Source organism: Filicampus tigris, chromosome 8, assembly GCF_054856515.1.
Source record: "Filicampus tigris isolate MCC_2025a chromosome 8, RoL_Ftig_1.0, whole genome shotgun sequence".
In the NCBI taxonomy this organism is placed as follows: Eukaryota; Metazoa; Chordata; class Actinopteri; order Syngnathiformes; family Syngnathidae; genus Filicampus; species Filicampus tigris.
The window spans coordinates 24,772,284-24,790,016 of record NC_141224.1 but is presented as its reverse complement, the minus strand read 5'-3'; the positions used below and the strand labels follow the sequence as shown (position 1 = coordinate 24,790,016).

The 17,733-nt window shown below is 43.5% G+C and overlaps 1 long non-coding RNA gene across 2 annotated transcripts in view; it reads left to right on the top strand.

Annotated features, from left to right (window-relative positions):
• The window catches only part of LOC147144145 (uncharacterized), a 47,071-nt gene that overhangs the window by 17,369 nt on the left and 11,969 nt on the right, over positions 1-17,733 (top strand). For both annotated transcript variants that reach the window (XR_015087789.1, XR_015087788.1), the window contains exon 2: positions 8,220-8,276. This is a non-coding gene — a long non-coding RNA (uncharacterized LOC147144145). The remainder of the gene's footprint in view (positions 1-8,219; positions 8,277-17,733) is intronic.

Sequence of the window (17,733 nt, the reverse complement as noted above, 5' to 3'; positions counted from 1 at the left end):
AAACAGGCAACTAAGTTGACAGATGTAACAAGAGTCCAAAATAATTGCATGTGTTATTCATAGAACTGTCTAATCAGAGATTTCAGTAGAATATTTCTCTGCCCATCGGCTCATTACATACACTTTGTTAAACATTCTTAAAAAATGCTTCTTAGGTTAATTGAAGACTCCAAATTGTCCTTTTTTGTGAATGTGAGTGGTTGTTTGTATGTCCTGCGATTGACAAACATGTACCTCGCCTCTTGCCCAAAGTCAGCTTGGATAGGTCCACCCCTAATAAGGAAGATAAGAGGTATAGAAAATACATGGATGGACATGTGTGTAATTTGGTGATCAGAAGTTTGCAAAGAGTGTTTAAGTGTTTAAGTGCATGTGCACACATCTCAATATTAGTGTGGCTTTTGTGTGTTTTTCGAGTGTGTTCCCTCTTTGAGCTTTTTGTCGCCGTAGTGACCGGGCAGCCTTTGATCCGTTCAATTTGAGCCCAGACACATTTTTTACACACACGTCCCTACCCCCTCCCCCCAACACACACATACACACGCACATGGATACTATTGCCATCAACTCTATCACCAAGCCACTTGAAAGTCTGCGTGACAGCTCAAGATTGGTTGCCAGCCAATCATAGGGCACATACAGTATAAGACAAACAAGCATTCACACTCACATTCACACCATCACTGAGTGGAACCGAACACACACTGACTGTGCAAAAGTCAGGCAAGTGAACCAATACACATGTTAATGATTCATTATATGTGCACACTATCACTAAAGAAGTCTTCTGAACAACTGTTGAATATTGTTACAAAAACACCTGACCGTGAAGTCCTTGTAAATCCCCCGAGAAATCACTTAACTACCATTCACTCACACCCACTTACCCAAACTCACGGACACACACAGCAAAAATTTACTGGTGTTGCCAACTTCATATATTTGCCTGTTGACTTGCATATATTCCCTTAAAAAGCTTTAAATGGAAATCAACCCAATAATTTTTTTTTTTCAAGAATATGTTCTATGCAAGGGCGGCACGGTGGGCGACTGGTTAGCACGTCATCCTCACAGTTCAGAGGTCGTGGGTTCGATTCCGGCTCCGGGCCTCCCTGTGTGGAGTTTGCATGTTCTCCCCGTGCCTCCGTGGGTTTTCTCCGGGTACTCCGGTTTCCTCCCACGTTCCAAAAACATACATGGTAAGTTAATTGGACACTCTAAATTGACCCTAGGTGTGATTGTGAGTGCGGATGTTTGTTTGTCTCTGTGTGCCCTGCGATTGGCTGGCAACCAATTCAGGGTGTCCCCCGCCTACTGCCCGAAGACAGCTGGGATAGGCTCCAGCACGTCCCGCGACCCTTGTGAGGATAAGTGCTATCGATAATGGATGGATGGATGTTCTATGCAAGCCCACTTGTTGAAACAAGGCACACTGATAAATATTGCATTTGTGGAATAAGAGTTAATCCACCCGTTTTTAGCCATCTCTGGGGGCGGCCATTTCGTCACCTCTGTTGACTGAAAATCACATCACAACTGCTCAGGGCTCAGGTAACGACCAATTACGGCTCACCTGTTTTCTGAAGCTGAGCTGTGATTGGCCATTACCTGAGCAGTTGTGATGTCATTCTCAGTCGACAGAAGTGACAAAATAGCCGCCCCCTGAGATGGTTAAAAAGGGGTGGATTTTGCTGCTTAACTCATATTCCACAAACACAATATTAATCAGATCGCCTTGTTTCAACTAGTGGGCCTGCTGGGAACATATTCTTGAAAAAATGTGTTTGGGTTGATTTCCGCTTTAATAATCTCAACATTTATTTTGACATAATTAAAAAAAAAAGACATATTTTCATAGCACATGAACAAACCCGTAATGAAAACACAGTACTGTGCAGTAAATAATTCATACAAATGCATAACCAGAAAAAATGTGTCATGTAGTCTCAGTGTAGAGATCTCTTTAATGTTCTCTCAATGATAATGAAGACACCAGGACACCTGTAACTGAACACATTTAAGTAAAGCTGGAGGGAATGAATGAAAAGTAAACAAAGCTTTTTTATTGTCCAATTAAATGTGTGTTTCTCCATCAACCTTTTTCCTTTAATTTGTATTCTCTTCACATCTTTTCAAATTGTGACAAAAAAAAAGGCTGATATGGAAATTGCTGTAATTCAGACATGATTCACTCCTCCAACAATCTCCACACTCCCTCACCTTTTTTTTTCTCGCAACCATTAGCGGGATCTTTGATTTAGATTAACAAAGGCCTGAAATCAATGAAAGATAATTAAAAAGCCTCTGTTGAAGTGCAAGCATTTCTATGAGTGTGCAGGTGTGTGTTGGGCAGAGAATGTCAATGTCTGTGAGTCATTGGGACTAATTCAGTGAGCATGCATATGTTAGGGATAATTAATGTCTATTGTCCACCAACTGATTGATAATCAGATAAGAGAAAACACAGCTTTTGGTCAAAAATGAATGTGTCAATTTGACTTTATCGTCCAAAACTTGTAATTGATAATTAAAACTGTAAAACTTTTGCCTCTGATTCATTCAGAGAGGCCTGTGTCTATGTTACAATATGTGCACTATATAAGCAAGTATAGCATATACAAGCTACATTTTGACCACCTGCGTAATGTAATGAGATCCAAGATAACACATAAAGTACAGACAAACAAGCATTGACAGTCACATTCCATTCACACCACGAGCAATTAGAGCACTTTGTGTAATTGGGACAATGGAATCTATAACAATCATCATTTTCAAGGTCATCAACACAATCTGAGAGCAGGCTTGGTGATGGCATAAAAGCCTGAGTGAATAATATGAAGGTGTTTTCATCGATATAACACTTTCTGATTACCTCTGTTCTAACGTTGTTCAAATTAGCGCAGGCTAATGTTTTAAAAACCCTATCTTCCTCATGTTTCGGAGCAGACTGCGACTGACAAGGAATTAGTGTAAAATTTGATTTTAAATCAAAATTAAATTAGTAGGAATCATTCTGGAAAACCTCCTTCTTCTTTTACCTACATAGACATCAATTGACAAAACGTCCGGCACATCAGTCACTGGCTTTTTCTGGGAAAAGTCAGGAGTATTTGCCTTGAAACCCAGACCCAGTGCACGTCAAACTGCTGTTGATACTGAGCTCCTATGTGGAGACTGAATAGGATCTCGATTTAGTTGTGGAAAGGGTGGGGATGGTAGGCGCTGAGTCTTAGATGATTGAGGGGGGGCGAGAGGGACGGAGAGTTGTTGGTGAGACTTGTGGCTGGGGAGTTAGCTGGAAGCCAACCTTAACAATTCTTTTCATTTGGTCAGTGAACACCAGCAATGGGGTGGAGGGTAGATGCCAAACTGGGTGGGGTTTGATAAAATGAATTCTCCTAGGCAGTGCCAAAAAGAAAATAGAGAATGTCTCAATCAAGAATCATGTTTTTTGTATAGTCAGGTAAGAGCCTCAAGACAACAACTAATAAATGAGGTCAGAAAGTAGCTTTAAACACTAGAGACATTTTTAGAAAGAAGTTCTTGTGAGTTAAGTTTCAAATTTGTGTTTTTGGAAAGAGTAGGTTTGAATAGAAGGTTGTTAAATAGCATTATGCAGACCCACACTCCATTTCATAAGGTGGTGGTAATGCTCCAAAGGTTGTTTGCCAACCGCCAAAAGACAAAAGCAGAAGGAAAATCATTGATTGATAGTCATGGCAACTTGATTTTGGTTTTCACAGTAATTTATACAGCACTTTAAAGGGACCGTGGGGCTGGGATGGCCAATCTTTTCACTAACAAGTTCATTTTATATATTTTTTGATCATGAAAATTAAAAGAGTTGTCATTTTCTATTTTATCAATAAATTTGGGAGAAATTAGGAAATAAGTAACTCCATGAATAACACCCCTTATTAATGAGGAAAATGGCCGCGCCCCCTAGCGTTCTATCCCTGTTCGGCTGGAGTCACGGGAGTAACCGATTCCTAACCCTCCATTGGAAATCATTGTACTTGAATTGCTCATAACGTCCAAAAATGGCGATCAATTGGCACCAAAATTGATGTGGACATCTCTACTAATGTCCACTTCAACACATCAAAAGGATTAACCTCTCCGTTGCTGATTTATATGAGAATGAGGAAATGTGGAAGTGAGCAGAGCTACATAGGCTGGGACCAGCGCACACTGCTTCTTTGCTTGAAAAAAAACAACAAAAAACACTGCTTCTTCAACTGCTGTTGATACTGAGCTCCTAGTCAAGGTTAGGACGAGCGAGGCATTTAACATCAGTCAGCATATTTATAGAGACTGAAGTGGAAATGCACATTTATTTGGATGAGGAATGGTCCCATTTTCTCGGCCGACAACACGGAACGTAAACAGCTGAAAAGGTACGTTCCAATGCAGCCACACTCGGTTGTAGAGTCAGTCTCGCTGGAACTCTTTGTTCGCTGAACATTGACGCTTGTTTGATGAGGGCTTACCTCACTCTCTGGCGGCTCTCTGTCTGACAACGCACACGACTGCTTGGGAGGCAACCCCGCGACTTGAAGATCGACGCAGGCTGGACGCAGAGTAAGGAGCTAATGTTGTTGTGCTAACACCTTTTGTTTTAACGACCTGAAGCTAGTTGTTGCTATTAGCCGTCCCATTATCCTACCTTTAGCCGGGGTAAAGCTCCAATCTGCCTGCTACTGCTGTAAGCCGCCGTCTGCCTACTGAGAGTTGACACGAGTTTAGCGTCACTAAATGTCCGAAATATAACCAGTCAAGGTTCGTGTGCGCATTCATGTTCTTGTCCGCTTCAGCTTGTGAAAGTGGAGGAGCAATCGCCACGGTATTTTTGATATTGTGTAGGTGATCCTGATGAGATCACGTTTTATGTCAATAAATCCAAACTATTGTGCAGAACACTCTTATACTTTAACAGGTTGAAGTGGAGTAGTAATGTGCATTTGCATGTTGGTGACGATCGGTCACCGTTTTAGACAACAGAAATGTGAGAGGGCGAGGCATGAGGACAGTTTATGATATTTTAATGAAATGAAATGAAATGAAATACAATTGACCAGATTCTGATGCTTGCCGGGACGAGGTTTGGCTTGGTTTGTGAGACCTGCCTTGGTTTGGACATGGTGACGAGGCTTGGTTTGGCATGGTGACGAGGATCGGCTTGGTTACGAGGCTTGGTTTGGCGTGGTGACGAGGTTCAGCTTGGCGTGGTAACGAAATTGGCGTGGCTTGACAACAGGTAACTCTGTTCACACGAGGTAGGAGGGAGATGATTGGTTAACACTAGGGAGTGGAAGGCACACAGGTGGACACAATAATCATGACGAGACAGACACAGAACGCCGAGCAAACATGAAACTACCAACGGAACGGAACGTACGGATGGAAGCACTTTAAAAGAACGAGGATGGACTGGGTCGGAGGACAATAATTTTTATGAATAAGGGCGGAGGGACAAAGACGGACCGGCAAAAAAGGGTTAAGTGCCCAGCACCGCCATAAAAAATAACACAAATACAGCAGACACCATAAAACAATAGAACAATACTGAGTCAAAAGCCAAAGAATGAAAATGTGTTCGCGCCGTGCTTAAAGGGGAAGTCAACCCAAATATATTGTTTTCAAGAGTATTTTTTGTGCAGGCCCACAGTTGAAACAAGGCAATATGATGAATATGAAATATGAGTTCAGCAGCAAAATCCACCCATTTTTCGCCATCTCGGGGGGTTCACATTTTGTCACTTCTGTCGACTGAAAATGACATCACAGACCCTCAGGGCTCAGATAACGACCAATCACTGCTCACCTGATTTCTGAAGTCGTTATGATTGGGTTTATCCCCCAGAGATGGCTAAAAATGAGAATATGAAGTATAGCTTAACTCATATTCCACAAACACAATATTAATCAGAATGCTGTGTTTAAACTATATAGTGGGCATAGAACATATTCTTAAAAGAATATGTTTGGGTTGACTTCCGCTTTAAGACAAGTTTTAAAAATGGACAGAGAGAGTGGTTTCCTAACAGTTATGAACGGAAAAGGCTCAATCCCCTCTGGGGCTGTACATACCTCTATACATACCTCCAGTAGCGTCTCATCCACAGAACTGAGGCACCAGACGGTTGTGTGGAGGAGCTGAGAGAGGTAAGGTGAGACTAGACCATTTAAAGATTTGAAAACAAAGAAAAGTACCTTTAAAAACCTCTAAAATATACTGGGAGCCAGTGAAGGGAGGCCAGAATTAGAGTTATGTGCTCACTCTTATGAGCACCAGTTAGGGGGTGAGCAGCAGCATTTTGGACCAACTGGAGATGCTTGAGGACTGGCTGGCTCCAAGATAAAGTGCATTACAGTAATCCAGCTGTGTGGTAACAAAGGAATGAATTACTTTTTCTAAATGCTGTTGAGAAAGGAGAGGCTTTACCATAGCTAGTTGCCTAAAACAAAAGATTGGAGTTAACAACAACACCGATTTGCTGGTCCAATTTAAAATCACTGTCCAAATTAAATCCCACGTTCGAGACTGTTCGCGTCTGATAAGACACCACGTTGAGTCATTATCAATTAAATGAACATATTTGCTTGACCATTACGGTCGATTGAAAATGTATTGTCAATATCAACAATGGATGACATGAAATGCAGTCAAATAGGTGAAGAATATGGTAAAGTATTTAATGTAAAAGCTTATAGTGATTGGGTATATATATATATATATATATATATATATATATAATGTGTATACATACATATATTAGTGCTGTTAAATTTACTGTGTTGACGGCCGGTAATTCAATTTTGTAATTGATCGTGTCAAAATATTTGACGCAATTAACGCATGCGCAGAATGACCGCCGATGCATAATCCAACTCAAGTGCACAGTGAGCAGCAGAGCGGACGCGTGTCGCCCACGCGAGTATAAGAAGCATTTCGAAAGAAGAGGGCAGCTTTAAATCTCAGAAATGTGAATAAATTGGGTTGCCTCAGCGACTGAGGATGAGTATAGAACAGGGCTGTCTTGTTTTGTGTTAATAAAGTCAGTTTAAAAGAGGAATACACGACGTGCAAATACCACCTACAGCAGGGGTGCCCACTACGTCGATCGCAAAGGCATCGTGGGTAGATTGCCAGCCTATCATCCGTCCTCACTACTGTATTCCTACGTTCACAGCAACTGCATTGGGAGTGTTTTTGGCGGCATGTTTCAATCTGAGTCAATGTAGTTCGCGCGGGTGGGCGCGGTTGCGTTCGGGGTGGCCCGAATTATGCGTTTGGAGCGGTGGGACGCAGAGCGAAGCACCAAAAATCCGCCCATTCGGCGCTTATAAAACAAGTCAACGTTTTTGTCTCTTATCTTTCCATTCCAACAACGATTTACAGAAAAATATGGCATATTTTGGAGATTGGGCAGCACGGTGGTCGACTGGTTAGCACGTCCGCCTCACAGGTCAGAGGTCGTGGGTTCGATCCCGGCTCCGGCCACCCTGTGTGGAGTTTGCATGTTCTCCCCGTGCCTGCGTGGGTTTTCTCCGGGTACTCCGGTTTCCTCCCACATTCCAAAAACATGCATGGTAAGTTGATTGGACTGTCTAAATTGCCCCTAGGTGTAATTGTGAGTGCGGATGTTTGTCTCTGTGTGCCCTGCGATTGGCTGGCAACCAATTCTGGGTGTCCCCCGCCTACTGCCCAAAGACAGCTGGGATAGGCTCCAGCACGCCCGCGACCCTTGTGAGGATAAGCGGTATGGATAATGAATGAATGAATATTTTGGAGATGGTTCGAATTACGATTAATTATTTTTTAACTTGTGATTAACTCGATTAAAATGTTTAATCGTTTGAAAGCCCTAATATATATATATATATATATATATATATATATATATATATATATATACAAACGTTATTAAATTATGGTGGAAGTGACACAACAGCACACAGTGTGACACCTGCATCCCGCCGTAGCGTCAGTCAGAGCTACGAGGAGTGCACAGTGATGAGTCACATCTTGTTGATAGTCCCGATAAGTGCACAATATACTTTGATTTGATTCTTTTATACTGCTGTGGTGCGCTCAAATAGTTCCATTAATCGTTATGAGCCCACATTGCTGTCTGTATTGTTGTTAAAGTGACGTTTTGTCGACTGAAACGTTTTCTGTTAAATTGATTTACCAATGCTCGTGTGTTGCGCAGATGACTATCACAGACTGAATGCGACTTCACCATTGCTCCCACCATACTGTGTTGCAGGTAATGTGAATCTCTTTTCAGTTTTACTGTATTTTGTTTTTAATGTCGTGTGTTTCATTTATTTGAATGTACGTGCGCGAGCCTACAGTTTAGCGCTGCCGCCATTTGAGTTATTACATAGTCACGTTCTGTTACGTGTGGTAGGGCTATTCATAACACCATTTAATTGTAAGCTGTTAGTTCTAGCGAAAGTCAAACATAGAGTTCTAATCGCACTTGGAACTTCACGCAATAACGTAAGTACGCGAGTCAACTCTCTGCCAAGCATTTCAATTGTTTTTACAATACTGACATCGATTGAAAAGGGCTGAGAAGTTATTGTTTGTGACAATACTCACTGTCACGGTTTTATAGAATAAAATGCAAATCATAGACACAAAATACAAGCAGGAACAAACATAAGTAAAACGAAGCAAATAAACTTCAAAAAAATAAGTCACTGTGCTTTTTTAGATATGATTTATAGAACTTAGTGCCATCAATTGCCATATGTCAAACGTAGTGATTCTGGTTGTCTGTTAGCAATCAAAATGCAAATCATCTGCCGGTGACAAATGACGTCACGCTACGGCACCATCAAGTGGAAAAACTACAATAGACGCCATTATTAGAGTCTGATGCGCTCGTTTCTTATTTACCCTTTTTTTTTTAAAATCACCTCGAAACTTTGTCTCCATGTAGTAAAAGAATATTAGAACTAACTGAATTTTCAATCATTATAAATAGAAAAAATAATAATGAAAAAGTAAAAACTTTTAGTCAGGTCAGTTTTGACTTGATCAATACATATTTTTGCTTTTATTACACATGCCCTGTCTGTGTGTTTCTATTTATCTATCTATCCATCCATCCATCCATCCATCTTGTTTGACCAATTATCAATTATATGTTATGCATTTGTATGTAAATGGCAAATGGACTGTCACTTGTATAGCGCTTTTCTACCTTTGGTACTCAAAGCGCTTCACACTGTACCTCATCTACCTCCTGATGACGCAGCATCGGGAGCAACTGGGGGTTCAGTATCTTGCTCAGGGATACTTCAACATGGTCACAATGGCCGAGGATTGAACCCACAACCTGCCAGTTGGGAAAGGACCACTCTACCACTGAGCCATGCCGCCCCCAGTATGTAAATTAATTTGAGAATAATGATAATTTCATTTGTGGTTTACAGTCTGATTATTTATTTACTGGACAAAATATCAGTTCCAATATTTTGTATTTAAAAAATAAATCTTATTGATACAAATAATGATCAAAGGTAGTGATGTCCCACCACACCATGGAGTCGAAACATTTAATATTATGGACCACACTATATAGTTAAATATGCTCATAAGTGAACTTTACCAGCTAGAGTATGGCAGCAAATTTTGCATTTTCCTCAGAATGCCTAGTTTCAACTAGTGGGTTTGCATAGAACATATTCTGGAAAAAAATATGTTTGGGTTGACTTCCCCTTTAGCACAGGGAGAACATGCAACATGTTTTTGAACAGATATTTAAACCTTCAGGCACTCCACTGTGAGGCAGACATGCAAAACTCTCATTCTCCATGCTGCAGTTTTCAAACTATATGTTACGTAACCATACCCAAGGTTTGAGAGAAATATATCTGGATAGAATTCATGCTCTAAACATTGAAGAAACCAGACAAGAACAAACTTCATGTCTTCATACGCAAGTCATACAAGCATGCCGTGGTGTGTCAAAAACATTAATATTTACAGTACACAAGCGCCAAAAACATTAATGTATGCATGCAAAGTCTTTACACGCACACACATAAGCTTCGTGAGTGTTGGCCTTTTCACCATGTGAATGAGGTGTGTGCTGAGTTGGCTCAGGGGTCTGAAGGCAAAGAGCATCTTCTCTGCCGCATCCGTCTCTGCCGTTGGACAAGATAGCCTCTGGCTCTACACACACACACACACACACACACACACCCACGCACACACCCGCACACACACTCGCACAAGTTAAATCATTTATAGAGATTTGACAGTCAATAATGATGGATCCAGAGACCTGCCAAGACACATTCTGACAGACTGACGCAAACCCACACCGACTGATAGACTAAGAGAGGAAATATAACAAATTGTATGCTTTCTTTCTGGCATGCAGTTGTGTCAGTTTTACATTTAAGACACCTGACTTTTGAAATTGTCGTTTACTTTTTTCTTCTGGCACTTGGACTTCTTCTGAGTGTGGCCTGCTTCTACATGTCTAGAGTGGCAGTTGTGGCAAATTAAGTCAGGTGATTAATTTTCTTCAATGCTGTTCAGTAGTGGAGAAGTAGATGACGAGAGCAATAAAGTTGTTTTGTCTCCTTGTCTCAGATCTTGTAACTGCGTAAAATTGTTCTGGGCAAAACTTTTTCTTCCTAATGAGCCATGCATTTTAGCAGAATTGATTTCAGCAAACATTTTGTCTATTTCATTTGTGTCCCTCCTTCATTCGCTCAATCTTTCCTTCCCTCTCCCTTTTCTGTCATTCTCCCCTCCACCCAGGCTTCTACCATACTTCCCCTTTAGCCCCACCGCCTCCCGGTCCAGGCATTAATATGTATGTTTTGGGCTGGAGTGCACACTATGGGGAGATGGGGCCTGGTGTGTGTGTGTGTATGTGTGAGCAAAAGCAAATGTGTGCAGGGAGGCAAGCTGAGGACAAAGCCAGCGGTGATAATGAGGCCGCAGGGACAGAACCAGACAGGCCCCTCTGTGTCTGCCTGTGAGTGTGCTTGTGTTTCTGAAAGTGTGTGCGCCTGTGTATGTGTGTGTATGTTTGTGTGAGAGAGTAGAGAAAGGGGCTCATCGCCTCATGTGCTTCCCCTGTGTCCACAACTTCGATATTGTGGTTGGTTGAACCTGCAAGCTTCCAGTGCACACCTCAATTGCCACACACACACACATGACCTTGGGGATACAAGGGCACACAATTGAGGAAGTGATTTTGTGATTCCATCTGTGGAATTGTAAATAGAAGTGAATCAATCCATACAATAAAGGCCAAATCTAGAATGACAAAGCAGAATAACACAGTGTTGCTGCTAGACATTCAAAAATATAAGCCACTAGAATGCTGGCAACAGCATAGCAACATTTAAATGTCCGCTTCAATAGATTTGTGAACGGACAACTGTGTGTACAGGTGGTCACCTGAAAATTTGAATGATGAGGGAAAGTCCATATAACAGTATTTCAACTATATTTTTCAAAACGTTACACTTTTATTGTTATTAGTTCACCGCATACAACGTAGAATATTCCAAGCCTTCATTTATTTCAATTTTAATGATTAAGGCAAAAAGACAAAAATAAGAAAATTCCAGTGTTTCACAATGTTAGAATATTGTGACAAAGTTCAACATTGTAGGCTCCCTGTGTCCCAATCTTAATTCTCAGATTGTTAACGCAAAAAAAAACCCAAAAACGCAGAGGTTTTCCTCAGCCTTTAAATAGTCTCAGTCTGGTTTGGTAGGCTTCAGAATTATGGGGAAGACTGCTGATTTTACGGTTGTGCAGAAAAACATCATTGACACCCTCCATAAGGTGAAAAGGTTTCAAAATGAAATTGCAAAAGAAGCTCGATGCTTACAGATCGCTGTATCAAAGTACATGAACAACGTGTTAAAATAAAGGGCGAAAAGTGGCTGGAAAAGATTTACAAGTAACAGGGATGACCACAGCCTTGAGAGGATCGTCAGGTAATAGCAATTCAGAAATCTCAGGGAGCCATAAGAGGTGGACTGAAGCTGGTGTCAGTGCATCAAAAAGAACCACATACCGATGTCTGCATGACAAAGATACTGTTGTACAATTCCGTGACTCATGCCCAAAACGAAAAAACACATCAGAAGCATCTGTGCTGGGTTAAGGAGAAAACGTACTGGTCGGTTGCCCGGTGGTCATTCATTTCATTTGGAAATCAAGGTCCCAAAGTCTGGAGAAACACAAAAGTCAAACTGCTTGAAGTCAAGTGTGTAGTTTCAACAATCAGTTATGGTTTGGGGAGCGATGTCATTTGCTGGTGTGGGTCTACAACTGTCATTTGTCAGGTCAACACAGCTGTCTACCAGAAAATGTTAGAGCATTTCATGCTTCCTGCTGCCAACAAGCTTTCAGGAGACAATGATTTTATTTTCCATCAGAATTTAGCCCCTGCCCACAAAGCCAAAACTACCAATACCTGTTTTAGTAGCCATGGAATATTGGCCAGCAAACTCGCCTGTTTTGAACACCTTGGAAAAATTATTGGGTATTGTCAAGAGGGATGTGAGGGAACAGAAACCCTGAAATACAGACGATCTGAAGGCCAATATCAAAGCATCTTGGTAGTGTTGCAGGCAAGACCACAGCAACCAAGACCAAGACATCATTGAGACTCGAGAGTATCAAGACCGGGACAACACCAAGACTTTTAGAGGTTGAGACCATGACCATGACTGTATATAAGAAAAATAAAATTAAAAAATGAAAATAAAAAAAAATTAGACAAGAAAACGTGAACAAAATCATTACGTTTGCAACAAAAACAAGTGCAACAACAATGTGCATAGTGCAAACAAGAATCAAATTATAGAAGCCAGAAAAACATCATTCATGTATCACTACATAGTCCATATAAATACTGTACAGTATTCACTGTTTTTAAATGAAAGAAATCAAATTTCACTTTTAATGTACTTGACAGGTCCGATTCAAACGGACAAAGAAGTGTTCTGACGAACCGGACAAATAGGGTCAATTACAAGAGATATTACAAATAAGGAAATCCGACAAAGTATGAACAAAGCGCTGGCAAAGAGAAACTAGGAAATATCCAATTCAAACAAAAAACGTTTGCAACAAGCAAGGAAATTTACACAACCGAAAAGTATAACCCAGTGATGAGGATACTACAATCAAAGCAACAAAAACTATAACAAGGCAAATGAGCGTGTGAACCAGAACGAGGCATTTAGAAAGTGAGATTGGGATCTGAGGCGAGCAAGATCAACAATCTGACAAGGCAGTCTAGAGAATGGTGTCCCTTTAAACACATCTGATTTAAAGGGACCCTCAACCTTGAACAGCCCAACGAACTTGGGCCCCAATTTGGGGACGTCGATGACATTCGACGATTTGCCGATTGCGCTCTGCCGTGCAGGTCAGGGCCACCCGCGTCTCCTTCCAAACCCTCTGGGTGCACCTCAGGTGGTGCTGGATGGATGGCAGAGTTACTTGGTCCTTCTGCGATGGGGACAGAGGAGGTTGATAACCATACGCCGCCTCAAACGGAGACCTACCCGTAGCCGATGACACCAGGGTGTTGTGTGAGTACTCGATCCATGGTAAGTGGACGGCCCATGATGCAGGTTGTTGGAGGCACACACAGCAGAGGACTGTTTACAAGTCCTGATTCATCCTCTCGCTCTGGCCGTTAGTTTGGGGATAATACCCCGAGGACAAACTCGCCGTGGCCCCCAAGGCGTGGCAAAACTTCTTCCAAACTTGGGACACGAACTGGGGCCCTCGATCGGAGACGATGTCGGCCCGTATGCCATTATTGTGGTCACATGGTGTATCAACAGCTTAGCTATCTCGAGGGTTGAAGGAATCTTGGCCAGAGCCACGGAATGGGCGAGCTTGGAAAAAGACAGACTTGCTTTTTGATACCAGTAATCCTGTGACGAAGTCCAACGAGATGTGGGACCAGGGGCGAGATGGTATAGGCTGGATGTTTCCGTGAAGATTTGCCACAGGCGCAGGCCGAGTCCGTAATGTCCGGTACCTTGATGTGCTCAAGCTAGTGGCGCCATTCTTGGAGGGCAGGGACTATGGCCAGGAGTTCCTGGCTTCCCACGTCAGAGTTTGCTTCGGTTGGGGAGAGTCTACGTGAAAAGGGGCATCAGTGGAGACTTTGGTCGACTGGGGAGCGTTGTGATAGGACCACCCCCAGGGATGGAGAGGGAGAGGGAGAGAGGGAGAGAAGAGAACAAAACCAACACAGGAGACAGCGCCAGTCTGATGGGCATCCAAAAACAGCAGACATCTCCTCAGCACCATTAGCACCTCTGGACGACTGACAGGGGGCTTGCCCTTGGGAACTTCTTCATCAGCATCATCCCCAGCAGTGTGAACAACCTGGCAGTTGGTGGTCAAACAGAAGGCAGCCTGTACTGTGTCATTAACAACTCCTTTGACTTCTTCCAGCAAGGACAGATAGGGTTCTTTCACCAGACGATGACTCACGCAAGATTGGACGGAGGGTTCTCGGCTCAGGGCATCAGCCACTGTGTTCTTGGGTTCTGGAACGTACTTCAAGTCAAATTCATAAGCTTTGACACCCATTTCTGTTTGCAGGCATCCAGCCTGGGATATGTCATAATATAGGTGAAGGGGTTGTTGTCAGACCATGCAGTGAAGTGTCTACCTTTAAGCCAGTGGGAGAACCTGTCACATATGGCCCACTTCAAAGCAAGAAATTCAGGCCTGTGAGCTGGGTAGTTCAACTGGGCTCATGACAGTGTTCACTAGCAAAATCCACTGGTCTCCCAACCTTTTCACCAGAGCTGGGCACTTGACCATTTTTTGCCGGTCCGGCCGCGACCCTCCACCCTTGACTTGGGTACCCTTCCGGCCGCGACCCTTCGGCCAAATTCACAAACATTGTCGCCCCCGCCCCATTCCGCCCCCCGACCCCCCCCCCCAAAAAAAAAGCGTCCGTGATTGACGTCGCTGCGGGAGAGACGCTAACGGCAGAGGCTTTTTAAGGATCATTAGGTGGCTAATTTACTATTCGAACTCGCTGTGGACACGCTTCAAATGCGCCAGTAGTATTTACCCAACTGCGTGCTTCCTTGCATTGCGAGCCCCGGGGTTGGATTTGTCGTATTGTATAATTATTTGGGTCCAATAATTATAGAGAAGAGACGTAGAAGAAGTCGCAGAAGTTGTAGTCAAGTTACTTATTTATTTTGCACACTTCCCCTCCTTCCCGGCCTTCAAAATAAAAGCATACCATCAAACCACTATACACTGCAGGTTTGCTATGGCGTATTTCCGGAAGTAGTAAACGCCAGAAAAAGTGCATAAACTCGGAGGGTCCGACCGGCCGGCCTAGGGACGGGCTGCCCAGCTCTGCTTTACACCACGTTGGAGCTGGGAAAGAACGGCTCAAATGCCGTCAAATGAAGCATCGACAGCAAGGATGAACCGCTTCCCAGAGTCAGGACTGCGCCAATGTCACACTGTGTGACACCTCAGTCAATGCTGTTAACCTCACATGACTCAAAGTGTTGTGAGGTTACTGCGAGATATATGCATATAGAAAACTGGAACTTGTTGCATTAGCATGTTTCACGTGTTACGGAGAGTGATTGTTTAAGGCTCTTAACGCAGTTGGAAAAAAGCTGTTTTTTAGTCTATTTGTCCTGGTTTTTATGGACCTGTACAGTCTGCCCGACGGACGTAACACAAAGAGGGAATGGCCTCCAAATGGTAGGAGTGGTAGGAGTCATTCAAGATGGCCCTGGCTCTCCTGAGGCAGTAAGAGCTGTGAAGGTCTTCTAATGTTGGCAGCGGGCACCCAATGACCTACTCAGCCATTTTGGTGGCCCTCTGGAGTTCCTTCCTGTTTGCCGTTGTGCAGCTGACAAACCATGTGCACAGACAGTAGGTGAGGATGCTCTCCATGGTGGAGCGGTAAAAAGACACAAGCAGTTTCTGGCTGATGTTGCTCTTCCTCAGGATTCTCAGGAAGTGGAGTCTTTTTTTGTGCCTTCTTAGCCACCTGTGCAGTGTTCTTATTCCAGATCAGCTTCTCCTCAATGTGGAATCCCAAGAAGCAAAAGTCACTGACCTTTTCCACACAGTTCCCACCAATGAGAATGGGCTGAAAATCTGTTTTGTTTTTCCTGAAGACAATGATGAGCTCCTTTGTTTTGGATGTGTTCAGGAACAGGTTGTTTTCTTTACACCACACGGTCAGCTGCTGCACCTCATCCTGGTAAGCGGACTCATCACCCCCTGTGATGTAGCCTACCACTGTGGTGTCATCTGCATACTAAATGGAGGTGTTGCTGGTGTGGATTGGGGAGCAGTCTGAAGTGTAGAGGGTGAACAGCAGAGGACTCAGCACGCAGCCTTGAGGGGAGCCAGCGCCGAGTGTGAAGGGTGCGGGGGTATGGGGGCCAATCCTGACTCTTTGTGAGCGTTCTGTTAAAAAGTCGTTAATCCAGAGGCATGTGGAGTGAGGTAAACCGACGTTCAGCAGTTTCCTTACGAGGCCGTGTGGTAGGATTGTGTTAAACGCTGAACTAAAATCCACGAAGAGAATGCGGGCGTAGTTGTCTTGTTTTTCCAGGTGGGACAGTGCTGTGTGCAGTGCTGTGTTCACTGCATCCCCTGTTGATCTGTTTGCCTTATAGGCAAACTGGTATGGAACAGAAGTGGGGGTTATGAAGGCTTCCTAACCAGTTTTTCAAAACACTTCATCACCACAGGTGTGAGTGCAACCCGCCGATAGTCATTGAGGCTGGTTGCGGTTGGTTTCTTGGGTAAGGTGATGACGGTGGAGGTCTTCAGGCATGATGGGACTGCAGACTGTGTCAGAGACAGGTTGAAAACCTTGGTAAAGATTCCAGCAAGCCGATCTGCACAGTCTTTCAATACTCGCCCTGGGATACCGTCGGGGCCCATTGCTTTCTGTGGGTTGACCCCCCTCAGTACGCGTCTCACCTCATGTACCTCCACTGTGAGGGCGGGAACCCTTGCGGTTGCTGACGGCAGCCTAGCTGCTCCCGGTGGTTCCGTCTCGAAGCGAGCAAAGAAGAGGTTTAGTTTCTCTGCCAGCTCTGCATCGCCTTCAACAGCTTTGGTGCCTGGTTTGTAGTTGGTTAGGTGTTGGACCACCATCCATGCTTGCCTGCTATTGTTGCTGTCCAAGTGGTCGTTGATACTCCTCTTAAATTCTGCCTTGGCTTTCCTGATGCCTTTCTTCAGGTTGGCGCGGGCTATGCTGTAGCGAAACCTGTCGCCAGTTCAGAAGGCGATGTTTCTGATCTTCACAGCAGCTGCTTCACCTCTCTGGTCATCCAGGGTTTCTGGTTGGGGTAGACCCGGTTGCATTTTTCCACTGTGACAATGTCCATGCAATTCTTGATGTAGCACAGTACAGTGTCTGTGAATACATCCACGCCCTCGTCCACAAAGATGTTCCAGTCAGTGCTGTTAAAACATTCTTGCAGCTGCTGGGAAGCACCATCTGGCCACGTTATGATGATCTTAGTGGTGGTGGGCGTGGATTTTCCAAGGTGTGTGTACACAGGAATTAATTGCAATGAGATATGATCCGAAGTATCTAAGTAGGGTGCAGGTCTGGCCCTGTAGCCCAGCTTGATTTTACTATAAACCTTGTCCAGTGTGTTGACACCCCTAGTCACACACTTTACATGCTGGTGGAGTATAGG